This window comes from Rhinopithecus roxellana, chromosome 10 (genome assembly GCF_007565055.1).
Source record: "Rhinopithecus roxellana isolate Shanxi Qingling chromosome 10, ASM756505v1, whole genome shotgun sequence".
Classification (NCBI taxonomy): domain Eukaryota; kingdom Metazoa; phylum Chordata; class Mammalia; order Primates; family Cercopithecidae; genus Rhinopithecus; species Rhinopithecus roxellana.
In genome coordinates, this window is record NC_044558.1 from 118,395,811 (window position 1) to 118,412,802 (window position 16,992).

Genomic DNA, 16,992 nt, shown 5'->3' on the forward strand with positions numbered 1-16,992 from the left:
TGGGAAAAATCCTTTCACAGAAGGACTTGTGGACATCACATTGATGCTCAGCCTCACTAGTTATAAAAAGAAACGTTCAAAGGAATAATCTTTTTAAACTATCAAACTTACCTTAAAATGATTTTTTAATTGGGTGTGATTAGAGGAAAACATATCTGTTCCAGCACTGGTTAAGGTGAATATTGGTACAAATCTTCCAGAAGGTAGGTTGATCATGTATTTATGAAGGCTTTGAAATGCCTGCAACCTTGACCCAGCAATTTCTGTTCTAAGAAATTATTCTGAGAAAATCATAAGTGACTTTCTTCATTTGATGATGTCCTTTATAATGTTACCTATTGTAGATTTCGCAATAATATTTTTAAAAGTACAAAATAAATTTCCTAAAGAGTAGACTCTTGTCATCACTTTGAAGGCTTGCAACCTACTGAAAGTTTCATATGAACTAAAAATAAGTAGCAAATTTGAAAATGTAACACTGTTATAGACAATGTTTGTGTCACTCCAAAATTCTTATGTTGAAATCCTAATCCTCACTGTGATGGTATTAGGAGGTGGAGTGTTTGGTAGGTAATTAGGTCATGAGAGGAGAACCCTCATGAATGGAATTAGTACACCTATAAAAAAAAAATAGACTCAGCAGAACTCCTTTACCCCTTCTGCCATGGGAGAAAACAGCAAAAAAACAGCCATCTATGATCCAAAAAGTGGACCCTCATCAGACACTGAATCTGCCGGCATCTTGATTGTGGATGTCCCAGCCTCTAGAACTGTGAAAAATTTCTGTTGTTCATAAGCCACCCAGTTTATGATTCTATTATAGCAGCCTTAACAAACCAAGACAAAGATTATAACATAATGTTTTCTGTTGAGATTTGACAATAGGTATCAAACAGTAATAAATTTCTGCTTTTGAGTAAGAGATATAAAGATACAAAAGATCTTTACACCTGTGGTATCAGTAAGAAAAGCCTGCATAAAATAAGAATTATGTGTTTCTGTGAGAATAGCAACTAGTGGCAGATGCAAGGAAGCCTTGATGAACTGAATTTCAGAGCCAAGCAATCCATCCCTTTTGAAATGAGGAAAGAGTACGTAAGTTCCCATTCCTGCAGGTGAGCACCTCGTCTCTATCTAGATGGATGAAGGAACCAGCTTCTTGTAGTTCAGGAGATTTTCAGTGAAGGAGGTGATATTGTTTGGCTCTGTGTCCCCACCCAAATCTCATCTTGAACTTTAGCTCCCATAATCCTCACATGTCGTGGGAGGCACCCAGTAGGAAGTAACTGAATCATGGAGGCTTGTTTTTCTCACGCTGTTCTCATGATAGTAAGTAAGTCTCATGAGATCTGAGGTTTTATGAAGGGCAGTTCCCCTACACACACCCTCTTTACCTGCCACCATGTGAGACATGACTTTGCTCAATTACCTTCCACCATAATTGTGAAGCCTCCCTATCCATGTGGAACTGTGAGTCAACTAAACCTCTTCCCTTTATAAATCACCCAGTGTTGGGTATGTCTTTATTAGCAACATAAGAAAAGACTAATACAGGAGGAGAAATCAACCAGCCCTTATTCAACAGTGAATGCTAGCAGGGAAGACTAGAGTCTGATAGAGTCCCAGATGAAAAGCAAATTGCTCAACCCAACGGTACTCTCCTCTGCCCCAACCTCCAAATTATAGTGAGAAGGAGATAGTAGATGACAGGCTGGAAAAAGAACATAATCACATCATCTCTCACATTCTCATGATGCTTGGATTCCAGGTATGTGTCAGATTGAAATCTGAGGTGAAATTACAGCCCAACCTTCTTCCAGTTTAAATATTGACATGGTTAAAAATTCTGCAATGGAGGTTGGGAGTGTGGTTAATCACAGGTGAATTCAATTTAATTAAAGGTATGATTCAGTACCAGCTCAACCCCTTCTAGGAGATATCTAAACAATTAGTTCCTTCAGCAGAAGTTACACTCTCTGGATAATAAAAAAAAAACTAAAAATAATGTACTTCAGTCTCTGCTGTTCTTTTATATACAATATCCAGAATACCATTAAATAAGTATAAGACAAGCAAAGAAACAGGAAACTGTGATCTTACATTTAAGAGAAAATATAGTCACTAGAATCAAACCAATAGATGATTCAACTGTTGGAATTAGCAGACAAAGATTTTAAAACAATTGTTATAAATATATTTTTAAATGTACAGGAAAAATACATACGCTTAATGAAGAAGTAGAGTTTTCTTAGAGGGAAAAAAATAGAAACACTAAAAAAGAGCCAAATGGAAAATTATAGGACTATAGGAATACAATATCCAATAAAATATTTATTAAAGAAACTTAAGAACAGTAGGTTAGTTCTGAACATTACATAATCTGAATGATTATGTACTGTTCAGATCTCCTACTCTGGGGAGAAAAATTGACTGATAGCTCAGCTGCTATTTCTATGGACCTACTGTAGCATTCACACCAAGACAAGCCACTGTAGACTGATCCAACCAATCGCTAAGAATAATAGATCCATTAATGCAAGCCCATTCCTATGAGTTGTTGGATGTCTCCAGTGGGTGACTTTGGTTAAGAAATTCCCATCAGTCTGGCAAAACTGTTTATAGATCTTTCCAGCAGTCCTAGACTTTGTCAATACAATCCTCCTTCCTTTCCATTCTCTCCCACAGGCATGAAACTTCAATCATGGCCTGAAGGTTCTCTCTACTTTCTTCTGTTTCCTCATCTTTTATCCTTCACAGACATTTCCCAAATGTATCTTTTGGAAGTCTTAACCCATCTTTGCATCTGATTCTCAGTGGATCCAAACTAATAGAAGAAGATTGTACACTTCAGAAGGCAGTAAAAATGAACTTGAAAATAGATTAGTAGAGACTTTATAGCCTGAATCTCAGAGATGAAGATGATTGAAAGGAGAAAAGGGGCCAGGTGCAGTGGTTCACTCCTATAATCCCAACACATTTGTAGGCCAAGGTGGGAGGATCACTTGAGGCCAGGAGTTCAAGACCTGCCTGGGCAACATAGCAAGACCACATTTCTACCAAAAAAAAAAAAAGTTTGAAAATTAGCCAAGCTTCGTGGTGCAGCTACTCAAGAGGCTGAGGCAGGAGGATTGTTTGAATCCTGGAGTTTAGGACTGCAGTGGGCTATAAACATGCCACTGCACTCTAGCCTGGGCAACAGAGCAAGACCCTGTCTGGAAGGAAGGAAGGAAGGAAGGAAGGAAGGAAGGAAGGAAGGAAGGAAGGAAAGAAGAGAGGGAAGGAGGGAGGGAAGGAGGGAGGGAGAGAAGGAGGGAGGGAGGATCAATGTCCCAAGGGATCATATTAACTAGTCTAATGCATTTGAAGTCTCAGAAGGAAAGGAGAAAGAGAAATGTTTGAAGAAGTAATGGCTGAGCAACTTTCAAATTTGATTAGAAATAGCTACCCTAGGATCAAAAAACCTCAATAAAAATCAAGCAGAATGAACACAAACCAAACAACAATGAAGTACATTATGGTCAAATTGCTGAAAACCCAGTATAAAGATAAAATCTTAGATTCAACAAGAGAAGAGGTGACATTACATAGAAGGAACAATGATGGGGAGGTTCACTGACTTTTCATCAAAAGCAAAGTAAGCCAGACTGCAAATGGAGCAACACCTTTGACATGCTGAAGAAGGGAAATTGTCAATCTGGAGTTTTATAACCAGAAAAGTTGCACTTTATTTGTGGGGATGAGACGGAGATGTTCTCTGACTATCAAGGCTAAGATAGTTTACCCCCAGAAGACCCATACTACAGAGGATGTTAAAGGGGGACTTTAGATTGTGTAAAGTTGGTGGAAGATAAAGGATCAGATCTAGAAGAAACACTGACAAGCACCAGAGATCGTAAATGTGAACATTTTCTTTTTCTTTTTCTCTCAGCTTATTTGGTGGCAAGTTAACTGTTAAAAGCAAAAGTGATTACAATATTTTGTAGAGTGTGTAACATATGCAGAAGTAAGATGTATGCAGATCATGGCACCCAAGTCCAGAGAAGATGGCTGGAGGCATATTGTTGTAGGATTGTTGCCTTTTTTGTGAGGTAGTATTATGTTATTTCAGACTAGACAGTGGAGGGGTGGAATGCATATTATGATCCTACAGCCACCACTAGGGAAATAAAGGGTTAAGACCAAAAACACAAAAATAATAAACTATAATAACTATAACCTTTTTTTACCATGATCCACAATAAATATTTTATTTATTTAGTTAGTTATTCTTTGATTGATTGATTGATTGATTGATTGATTGGAGACAGAGTCTTGCTCTGTCACCCAGGCTGGACTTAGGTGATGTGATCATAGATTACTGCAGCCTTGGACTCCAGAGCTCAAACAATCCTCCCACCACAACCTCCTGAGTAGCTGGCACTACAGGCGCAAGCCATCATGCTGATTTTCTTTTTTTTTTTTTTTTTTGAGATGGAGTCTTGCTCAGTCACCCAGGCTGGAGTGCAGTGCACTATCTCAGCTCACTGCAAGCTCCTCCTCCGAGGTTCACGCCATTCTCCTGCCTCAGCCTCCTGAGTAGCTGGGACTACAGGCGCCCGCCACCACACCTGGCTAATTTTTTTTTTTTTTCGTATTTTTAGTAGAGACAGGGTTTCACCATGTTAGCCAAGATGGTCTCGATCTCCTGACCTCGTGATCCGCCCACCTCGGCCTCCCAAAGTGCTGGGATTACAGGCGTGAGCCACCGTACCTGGCCGTTCAGCTGATTTTTAATTGTTCTGTAGGAACAGGGGTCTCATTACACTGCCCAGGCTGGTCTTGAACTCCTGGTCTCAAGCAATTCTCCCACCTTGACCTCCCAAAGTATTGGCATTATACACATGACCCATTATGCACACGACCATTATGTGGAACAAGTGTTCCACAACTCTCTCTTATGCACAAACATATCATACAGAATACATTATTCAATGCAATATTTATGATTACTAAGTGCAATGAATATTTTCTATTCTACTTCAGTTTTTAACATCAATCATGACCTATTGAATCCATTTTTACTACTAAACTCCTGCCCTGGATCACAACTTGTAATTGGAAAAACACTTTCGGGTAGCCTCTGCTATGTGTCAGTTCATTTACTTCTTAATTTCTTTAAATTTTTATCTTGTTACTTGATTTTCACCAAGAAAAATCTCATGCGTGAGATAGGCTATCCCCATTTTAGAAATGAGTAAACAGACTTGGAGAATTTAACTAACATTCCTAAGACCACAGGCTAGTAAGTAGAAAAGGGAGGATTTCAGTGTAGATATAAATATAAGAAATCCAACTGCTCTTAAGAACTCCACTTTGATCACTAAATTTGAGGATCTGGGTATCATGAATGGGTGCATGTACTCATACACATTTGTCTTGGGATAAAAGACTAGTTTTCATCTGTAACTTGAAAAAAGCAACTGAAGAATCACAATACTACACTGTTCTGCCCTAGTTTACTGCCCTAGTTTGTTTTTTCATGCCATACAAATAGGATCTGCTCATATTATTTGAGCAGACACTATTAAAAGCTCCAGTCACTTAACTATGATAGAACTCTAACCTGCAAAGCTTCACATCTTATACTTTCCTTTGTATATGCTGTTGGTGGGTGGGTGGCAACAGAAACCAACAAACATATAAAAGAGAAACTTTAAGCTACCGAGGCTATTTTTCAGCTCTAAGATTCTGTAAACCTATAATTGTAATCAAGGGCTCAGCCACCTGCTATCCTATAATGAAGCCACAAGATAGGCAGTTGTCTAAATTGCTCAGAAAGATATACAAAGACAGGGATTCCTTTGTTTCTTTGTTAGCCTTCCCTGGAGTTTTGCAAGACCTAATGTTAATTAGAGTCTCTTAGTGCAATTTAACCATATTCCTCTATTGTCTATCATAGAGATAGAATAATCTAGCTTTCCTTGGGATAATCTTTTTTTTTTTTAATATACTTACATGCTTAAAGGTAACTATTTATTTATTCATGATTTAGCTTTTTCCTCTGTAGACTAAATAAATATAATCTCCTTAATTTTCCCCTACTGGTTTGATTTTCTTCATAATTATTTTTGTAGTGCTCCTTAGGAAACCCTCTTTAATTTCTACATGTGCATTTTAAAGGGTGGATTCCCATATTGATCACATTACTCTGCTAAGGGCCTGACCAGTACCAGCTATGCCTGGAAGATCCGCAGCTCTTGCCGGCTGTGCTTTCTACAAGAAAGCTGAGTACAGGTTGAACACCCCTAATCTGAAAATTCAAAATCTGAAATCCTCCGGAATCTGAAGCTTTTTGAGGGTCAACACGATGCCACAAGTAGAAAATTCCACAGCTAACCTCATGTCAAAACTTTGTTTAGTGCATAATATTGTCAAAAAATATTGTATGAAATTACCTTCAGGTTATGTTTATAAGGTGTGTAATAAATTTCATGTTTAGACTTGGGTTCCATCCCCAAGATATCTCATTATGCATATGCAAATATTCCCAAAACCTGAAAAAATAGCCAGTATCTAGACACTTCTGGTCCCAAGTATTTTGGATGAGGGATACTGATCTGTATTACGTTAACATTTCCGAAAGCATTATTGCCAGTTTCCTGGACTGGCAACAGCCAAGATTGACTCTCGCTCACACAAACTGCCGTGAACCAGCTGGACCAATACCCTATATTCTCTTTTTAAAGGTATCTTTTCATATGCTTTTAAGACATTTAGGTTTCTTCTTTCATTAGTGAATTCTCTTCCTTGTGGTTTGGGTTTTATTTTAATATTTCTGTATTATGACATTATTATTTTTATTGATTTCAAGAGTTCCCTTTATAATAAGGATTTTAACTCTTTGATGGTTGTGTATTTTTTTAAGTTTGTATGCAATCAAATATATTGCCAATTTTTTCTTTGCTTTTTCTTCCATTGTTTTTTTACAAAGTCCTGATTTCAAGCCCAAGATCAATGAATAGTTATCTAATTTGTTTTCAATTTCTCAGGATTTCATACTTAATTGCAATTAACATTTTAATAATATAGCATTAATTTGGTATTTATCTTAGTGTGCGATATGGTAAAAAAAAAAACAAAAACAAAAACAAAAACTCACATATTTGTGTGTGAGAGAGAATTTGCCAGATTTTCCAGTTCATCCCTTTTCCATTGATTTGTGCACTTTCTTTATCATATTTGAAGTTCTTACATAAAGGTATATGCTTCAGGGTTGCCTGTTGATCAATCCAAGTATGAATATACTTTCTATATATATGGCTCTTAAGAAATAAACCCTCCAGTCAACACATAGGCAAAGACTTTACAGAAGAAGAAAGAAGATTCTCAACAAATGTGAAAAGATTCAATTTCATTAGAAATCAAAAAATTATATACCACTTTTTCTGTTAAATCAGCAAAAGTTTTTTTCAAAATTATTACAGTGTTAGTGTTGTTGAGATTGTTTAAAATCGTACAACTTCAAACACTGCTGTTGGTGTTCTTTTTACTAAGATTTTCTTTTGATAATTTTTAAACCAGTAGAAAATCTACAAGTATAGTAAAATGAACACCCACATACCCCTCACCTTTTCTGTGTCAACTTCCCTGGGCCAAGTGGAGCCCAGATTAAACATTTCTGAGTTTGTCCGTAAGCAGTCTCCCAGATAAGATTGATATTTGAATCAGTGACCTCAGTAAAGAAGACTTGCCCCTGTCCTAGTGGGGGTGGGCCTCATCCAATCAGTTGAGGACCTTTGCCTTTCTACCAAATAGAACAAAGAGTGAAGGAGGATTTCATTCTTTTTGCTTCCTACCTGCCTGCTTGACTTGCACACTGGTCTTCTGCCCTTGGACTTATATTGACACCATCAGCTCTTCTGGTTCTCAGGCCTTCAGGCTTGGATTGGAATTACACCATGGGCTTTCCTGGGTCTCCAGCTTGTAGATGGCAGATTATGAGACCCCTTAGCCCCCATAATTGCATGAGCCAATTCCTCATAATAAATCTTCATATGCACACACACATATATATGTGTATATATAGGTATGTGTGTGTGTGTATATATATATATATTCTATTGGTTCTATTTCTCTGACAAATCCTAATATGTCTATACTGTAAATATTTATCACATTTGCTTTCTCTTTCTCTCTCTCTGTCTCTTTTCTTTCTCTTTCTCTTACTCCATGTGTGCATGTGTGTGTGTATCTGTGGGTTTATGTATATACAACTATGTATGTTTATATGTATAATATATATAACATTTTTGCTACACCACCTGAAACTTAGTTGCAGACATCATGATACTTCACCTTCAAAGATTTTAACCTGCAATGGTTGGTGTTTTAAATGTGAACCATATCTTTTAAAACAATTTGGAAACATGTATCACAACCTTCAAGATGCAAAACTGGCATAATAATTTCACTTGTAAGCATTTGTTTAAAATACATTTTATTTTCATTTCTCAATTTCGAGCCCACTTCTCATGACATCCAGTATAACATTAGTTTCATATTTATGAATCAATAGAAAAGTACTCACATAATTATAAAGGAAACATATAAAGTTAATTTTAGCTTCTGACACTAAGGAAACACATGTGTGTGATAGCTTTTTCTCCAGAAACTTGTTCTTTCATTTATTTATGTATCCCACTAATATGTACTGAGCACTGTACTATAGCAAAATAAATAAGATATGGACTTACTCTCCAGAGGTCGTCATCATGAATGACATTTTAGGCCACTTCTAGAAATTTAGCCTTTTCTTAGATGAGGAAAAGGAGTGAAGGATTTTAGATATAGATCTAATTTGATTTGCATTCTGGAAAGATCATTATAAATGCAACTTATAAGATAGATTAAATGGGAAAAAGATTTGTTAAGAAAAGTAGTTGGGAGGCTGCTATAGTAATACAGGTGGTTGGATTGAGAACAGAGATAAGCAAATAGATTTAAGAGAAATGAACAAGGAAGAAATAAAAGGAGATGAAGAAGATTTGTTGAACATCTGATTAAATGAAAAGGAGGACTGAAGAGTCCCCACCAGGTTTCTGGATCTCGGCTGCTGGGTTGGTGGTAGTGCCATCTTTGGCTAGAGAAACAGAAACACATAGTTTAGGGAGGAAGGGCAGTCCACTCATGAGTTCAGTTTGGCGTATGTGAGATGTTCAATAGGCAGGATTGTGTGAGTTTTGATAAGGACTTAGAAGACATCAGTGTTTATTCAGAAGTTAATGTCATAGGAGTAAACAAAATTGTCTAAGAACAGTGTGGAAGGTAAGAAGAAAATTGAGGCTGGATCTCTAAAAAACAGTTATATTCAAAATTTAAACAAATGAGGATGATGAACAGGAGCAGTCAGAGAAGTAAGAGGGTACCCAGGAAAGATTGGTGATAGAGAAGCCAGAGGAGGACATGGTTTCAAGAAAGCAGAGTCACAATGGTGCCCCACACTTCACAGAGGTCAAGAAGATAAGAGCTGGAACAGCCCTTTGGCTTTAGCCACGAGGAACTTCATGGTGAATTTTTGTCTAGAGCAAGTTTCTCAACCTTGGCACCATTGACACATAGGGTTGAATAACTTTATGATGGGGGGCTGTCCTGTGCATGATGGAATGATTAGCAAAATCCTTAGCCGCTACACATTAGATGACAGGACCAACCCCATTTCCCCTGTCCATCCCCCATTTGTGCCAACCTAAAATGTCTCCAGACATTGCCAAATGTCCCTTGGGAAGCAAATCACCCCAAGTTGAGAACCACCGGCCAGAGTAATTTCAGTAGAAAAATTCAAAATAAAGCCATACTGTAGCAGGTGTCATCATGGCAGACACAGCCAGTCAAGTCCTCCTTGGTTCTGGTCTCACCATCCTGTCCTAGCTGCTCATGCAGGATATAAGCCTCTTCCTCCAAAAATAGGATGCAATATGTTTGGATGGCAAGTATTTCAACTTCCTGGTCTCTTTTGTTACACTCAACACATTGCCAGTATCGATGAAAGGTATGGGTTTTTCACAGGCTTAACTCTAAGACTGTGTTCAGGAGGCCTTCAAACTGTGGCCCATGGAAAAGTTTTACAGCATTCCCAGGAGTGGACAAGGACCTGGAAATGTACAGAAAGAAGTCTCATCTTCCTTTGAGTTATCAAGGAGACAGCTTGAGAGATGATGGCTTGTTCTGCTGCTACCCTCATCACACATTCCTTCCACGTGATTACTCTGAGACTTGTGGTACAATTCATTGGCAGAGGACCTAAGTACTGTGGACTTAGTGACTTCATAACCATATATCAGAAAGAGGGCATCCTAGGGTTTTTCCCAGAACTGGTTCCTCACCTCCTAGGTGACATGATTTCTTTGTGACTGTGTAGCTCACTGGAATACCTCATCAATACCTAAGCCCTGGACGGCAGGGTTTCTACCATGAATGAAATAAAGAGTTATTCTCAAGCTGTCATAAGATTTTTGTTGGCATGTTGACCTGTCCCTTTGTGCTTGTCTCTAATCTTATGGCTGTCAATAACTGTGGTCTTGCTGGTGGATGCCCTCCTTACTCCCCAATATATACTTCGTGGATAGATTGTTGATGCATGCTACAAAATCAGGGAAATATGAGCCCAGGAAATAGCTTGCTTTTCCAGAAGCTCCCCTTTGGGAAGACTTATTCATGTGATTTGAAGATGTAGGGCAGAGACAGTGACATTCCTATAGTCCTAGATGCACAAAATTGTGTCAGAAAATGTTGATTTCCATACAGTATGATACACTTTTATAACAATCATTTAATCTTGGGGAAAAAAAAAACAGACTACAAATGGTTATGAGTGAGCAGGTAGTGCAAAGTGAAGTCAGCAGCTTAGCTGAAAAAAGAGAGAGAAAGAGATAGTTATTAGAAGAGAATGTATGATTAATGGAGGGTTTGGTTTTTTTTTTTAAAGATGAAAGAGGCTAGAACGTGCTTAAATGATGACAAGAAGATCCAACAAAGAACTTATATTTGGAAGTGGCTAACAGACAGAGCAAGGTCTCTAGGGAAACAGGAGGGAATGGGGTACAGAGAATCTCCTGAACAGGTTTTCCTTAGGGATAGCTTTATAATGTTGGGAGAGACTCAGGACTTTCAAAGAATTGCCCTCTGTTTGCCTTTATTGTTTCTGTGAAATAGGGAACAATCTGGAGAGTGAGAAGAAGGTAGAAAGGCAAAGGCCCTATGACAGTGAAAGTTTTTAAGTGGCCCTGATTGGAGCCCAGATAATTCTTTTCAGGAGACATTGACAACACAGTTGAAGCTGGAGATCATGAGTGGTCAGTGATAAAAATGCTCTTATGCCATTGTTTCTTTTTCCCCCAGCAGTTTTCAGCAACCCAGGAACACATATGCAGATTAATAGTCAGATTGATCAAGACATTGGTTTTTGCCGGGTGAGTGTGATGAGCAGTCAATGTAGCAGGAAAGTTAAGGATTTGAGAAAGTTGGATATTTTTTGTTCTTCTTGTTTTTTTTTTGTTTGTTTGTTTTTTGTTTTTGGTTGGTTGGTTTGTTTTTGACAGGATCTCACTCTGTTGCCCGGTCTGGAGTACAGTGGCACAATCATAGCTTACTTCAGCCTTGACCTCTCAGATTCAAGTGATCCTCCTACCTCAGCCTCCCAAGTAAGTGGTACCACATCCATTCACCACCAAGAATAGCTGAATCTTTAGGAAATGGATTGCTCCAAATGCTCATCTGGAAGAAAAAACCTGCAATATGTCCTCATATCACATATAAAATGTATATAACATACTATATTACATGTATTACATTATTATTCCACAGTTTAAAGACTTAAACAATAAGACCAAAAAAATAGAAAATGTATAATTTATATAATCTAGAGAAGAAAGGTCTTCCTAAAAGCAAAACAGGATGCCCAGAAATCATACATAAAACTAATTTATGTGCATTTTGAAAAATTTTTCAAAGCAAATAAATAACACCATTAAACAAAGTTAGAAGGCAAAACACAGGCTGCAGTGCATATGATAAAGAGCTCCCACTAATGAATAAGCAAAGGGCTAACATCCCAGTGGAAAAACGGGCAAATATATAAACAATGTTATCACAAAGGGAAATTCAAAGGATAATAAATACATGAAAATATACACAACCTAAGAAGTAGCTAGAGAAATGTTAATTAAAATATTGATGAGATTCCATTTTTTGCCCATCAAATTGGCAAAAATTAAAGGATATGTACAATTGCAGTGAGAAGGTGAGGAAATGAACTCGTGGCTGATGGGACTGGAAATTGCCATTCTCTTTTGGGAAATCAATAGCAACATATACTGAAGGGTAAAACACATATGAAGAAGCATTGCCAATATCATATATGAGAGAAACAAAAGCACCAACATTTATGTGTATGTGTAAACATAAGTGTGTATGTATACACTTATGACATGAATGCATATATATAAGAATCTTTATTGTAGCATTCTTTTAAAAATCACAAAAATAGGCTGATTGTCCAAAAATGGGAAATAATTGAGTTAGCTACAAGACATTTATACAACAGAATATTATTACAACCACCCAACAGGTTCACCTTGCCCACTGCCTAGACAGAGCCAATTTATCAAGACAGAAAAATTGCAATAGAGAAAGCACTTAATCCACACAGAGCCACTGTACAGGACACCGGAGTTTTATTATTACTCAAATCAGTCTCCCTGAAAATTTGGGGATCAGAGTTTTTAAGGATAGTTTGGTGGGTAGGGTGCCAGGGGGTGGGGTGTACTGATTAGTTGGGTCGGAGATGAAATCACAGGGAGTCAAAGCTGTCCTCTTGCGCTGAGTCAGTTTCTGGGTGGGAGCCACACGTAGCGATCTGGATGGTGCCAGCTGATCCATTGAGTGCAAGGTCTGCAAAATATCTCAAGCACAGATTTTAGGTTTTACAATAGTGATGTTATCCCGAGGAGCCATTTGGAGGAGTTTAGAATCTTGCAGCCTCCAGCGGCATAACTCCTAAACCATAATTTCTCAACTTGTGGTTAATTCATTAGTCCCGCAAAGGCAGTCTAGTCCCCAGGGAGGAAGGTTTGTTTTGGCAAAGGGTTGTTATCATCTTTGTCTCAAAGTTGAACTATAAACTAAGTTCCTCCCAAAGTTAGTTCAGCCTATGCCCAAGAATGAACAAGGACAGCTTGGAGGTTAGAAGCAAGATGGGGGCGGTTAAGTCAAATTTCTTTTACCATCATAATTTTCTCAGTTACAGTTTTTACAAAGGCAGTTTCATTATGCTACTATAAATATAATTGGTAGGCTCTATATTAGCTGACCTGGAGAGACACCCAGAAGAAATATTAAGTGGAAGAAAACAAGTTTCAAATGTATGTGTGTCATCAACACACATATGGAACATGCATTTGTGTTTCTTTGTATGAGTATGAAGAAAAATAGACATAGGCCCATAGATCAAACCATGGCTGATGGGACTGTAAATTGCCATCCTCTTTTAGGAAATTTGTTTCTAAAAGGAGTAAAAATGGATTGGATGGGGTAAGAGAAGATTATCAACTTTTTCTCTATAAATTTTAGGTTGGTTTCAAAGCATGCTTCACATGAATCATTTTTAAAAATTGAATTAAAAAATACAAGACCAAAGCATGAAATGATAATTCACAAACTGTCAAGAAAGCAGCAGATACCAGCAATGATCCATTCTCATTTTTCTATATAAGTATAATATATAAGAACATTGTTAAAATGAAAGCACATATCACATCTCACTACTTAACAAAAGAATTACTTTCATGTCAGAGGTCTCAATTTGCAACTGAGTAATTTCTGCCACCATAGGATTCAGACATGTCTGGACACGTGTAGAGGCCAAAAGAGCAGGCCCACTGGGGGTTGATCTGCATGAGGGAAGACTAAGGAGCCTCCTAAGACAATCTCATCTTAAACTAGTTAGAGTTGGACATATGTTTTTGGTCAAACAGTATTGAAAGGGGTGGCATGATTTTAAGCACAGCATAAAGACAAAAGGTAAACATCCTTACTATTTAATGTTTTCCCACCCAATCCCTAGGCCTGAGTTCTAGAACCAGGGACAGTTGTATTAATTGAATTGATAGACTCCATACAAAAACATCTCTGAGATGTTGAGGAGGCAAGATAAAGCACATCGGGGACTTGCATAAAATGTGGCACTAAAGAGGGTGTCAGCATAGTGGGATTTCAGGGGCATTCAGTGGGGGGATGGGCCTCAGCAAAGTATGTTGGAAGCAGAGGGAAGCCCCTCTACATTCTGCTTTATTCACTTGACATTAATATTACACGTTTCTCTCCATTTCTATGGTCTTATCTGTCATTTTTAATGAATAAATACTATTTTATTGATATATGTGTATTTATATTTATTAACCTCTCATGTGTGTTTTTTTAACTGTTTGAGTTCATTTGGACTGCTATAACAGAATACCATACACTGATGGCTTATAAACAACAGCAATTTATTTCTCATAGTTCTGGAGACTGGGAAAGAACATCGAGGTACTAGCAGATTCAGTGTCTGGTGAGGGCACCCTTCTTGGTTCATAGACAGCTGTCTTCTCTCTGTGTCCTCACATAGTGGAAGAGGCAAGGAGCCCTCTGAGACCTCTCTTCTGAAGGCAGTAATCCCAATCATGAGGACTCTTCCCTCGCCACCTAGTCACCTCCCAGAGACCTCACCTCCTAATACCATCACTTTGGGGGTTAGGATCTCAACAAATGAATTTCAGGGGGCAGGGCCTGAACATTCAGGCCACAGCATCTGCTATTACAGAACTTCATATGTATAGCTTTGTTCTGATGCTCAACTGTTTTCTTAAATTCCCAAGAGCATACACTGACAAGCTCAAAAGATTTGAACATTTGCCCGTGTGTAGTGATACACTAGACATAGTCACGTTGTTTTTCCAAAGCATTGAAGCAATTGAGCATGCCATCAGCAATGCTAAAGTTATCAAGATTTTGTCACAGATTGGACAGCTAGGTTTTATCTTTGGCATTTAACAAATATTTATTGAGTATCTACTATCTACTATGACCAGACACTCCTCGCATATTTCCCTCCAAGTTCCCATGTGGCTTCCTGAGTCCTGGAATGATGGTCCCAAGCACCACGTTCTGTAAGCACCATGCAAAAAAATGTACTCACAGCCAAGAAAAATCCACCTGCCGTGGGATCCTGTTTTCCCTATGGGGAGAACTTCTATTTTCTAATGGCTCTTTGGGAGACACTGTCTCCATCTTCTCCTTTACCTGCAGAAGCAGTTTCCCTCCTTCTCACCAAGGTTGATTTTCTAGGACAATTCTTCCAATCCTTTCTAAATCCAGGGCTGTTTCCTCCCTCAGTGTTTCCTTCCTTTCTACCTCCTGGAGTAGAGGACCCTCCTAGAGAGAGATAGAAGTCCTGGGTAACCACATCCTGCCATATCCTAGGATCATGGTGACTCTCCAGTCCCCAGAAACCCACCAGACCTAGGTGGGAGTGAGGTCAGCCCCCCTTTCCCTGTGCCCAAGCAGGTCCCCAAGATGCCAGCCCTGCTCCCTCCTAGAAGCTGGTCTTCTCTGTCCTTCCCCCAGCCTGCACTTTGGGAAGAACTGGTCCACTACTTTCAGCTCTCCAGTGAGAGTTTTCACCACAGATGATAGCCTCTGTTTGTCATGTTTGATGTGATTTTTTCCCATCTGCTGACCTGAGTTATTCTGTTCTTGTTGTTGCTCATGTGTTTGCAATCCTTTATGTAGCCAAATTTGTCAGTCTTTTTCTTTGTGATTTCTTCTGACACTTCAAAGTACAATTTTTTTAAAAAAAGGAGAGTGTTTTCTCCAAAGATCTGACAATCAATAACTTACATTTCCTGCAATATTTTCTACTATCTAATACTTTAGCCATATAAAATTTATTTTGATCATGAGGTATTAAATTGCTGTATTAAATTGATTTTTTCGAAAAGATATCTAGATAAGAATACTACACAATGTGTATTAAATAATTCTTTATTTCATTGTTTTTCAAAGATGCCTCTTGTTATCTGTTTTATTCTTATGTACAATATGTTTACTTCTGAACTATGCTGTTCCATTTAACTATGTGCTTATTGGGGGAAGATATACCTCCATTTATTGTTCTCTTTGCAAAATACTAGTTAATGCTCTTAGGTGAGCATGGGGGTGGTAAGTGCTAAATAAATGACATCTATTTTTGCAAATAAAAATTACAATTATGTTAAGTTCAAATATCCTATGAAGATTTTTGAGGTGGACAATAGTCAACCTATAAATTTGTTGAATGAGATAGAAGGCTTTCTGATTGATCATTATTTTCAAGGACAATAGCACACCTTTCCATTCATCTTCTCTAATATTATTCAGCAAAGTTTTATATTTTGCTTCTATTAGATAAGACATGCAACTGTTTCATAAGAATTTTTATTGTTAAATAATTTAGATAATATTATGTTATTCTGGTATAAATAAAAGGACTCCTGGTATATATTTGTATATATTGCATTCATCTGTCCATTTTATTGATGCCTATAGTTATTTTATTTTTTAGATTATTTCTTTTAGTTTTTAAAAGTATACAATCATAACATCTAAAAATGATATTTTAATTTTGTTTTCCAGTATTAATTCTTCTGAGTTTTTAAAAAATATTTTCTTGCATTGACCACAACTTCCAAAGTTGTGGTCATATATATACGCATTGATCAAACCCATATGAGAATGATTTCCTTGGTTTTCTTACCGATTTGAAACAGAAACTTTCTAACAGGAGGAAGAAAAGGAGGCTTTGGAATAAGACTTGAAGGTTGCTTAATGCTGATGGTGTCTCTTACAAGCTAGAAATCCAGAACAAATTCCACAATGTCCTTGAATCCCAGTTTCCTCACCAGGAAGATGAGGATATGAATACATCTCACAGTGTCATAC

General features: G+C 37.7%; 1 pseudogene; it reads left to right on the forward strand.

The window, feature by feature from the left end:
* Window positions 1-9,849: 9,849 nt before the first annotated feature.
* Window positions 9,850-10,711, forward strand: LOC104678628 (annotated as a pseudogene).
* The last annotated feature ends 6,281 nt before the right edge of the window (window positions 10,712-16,992 follow it).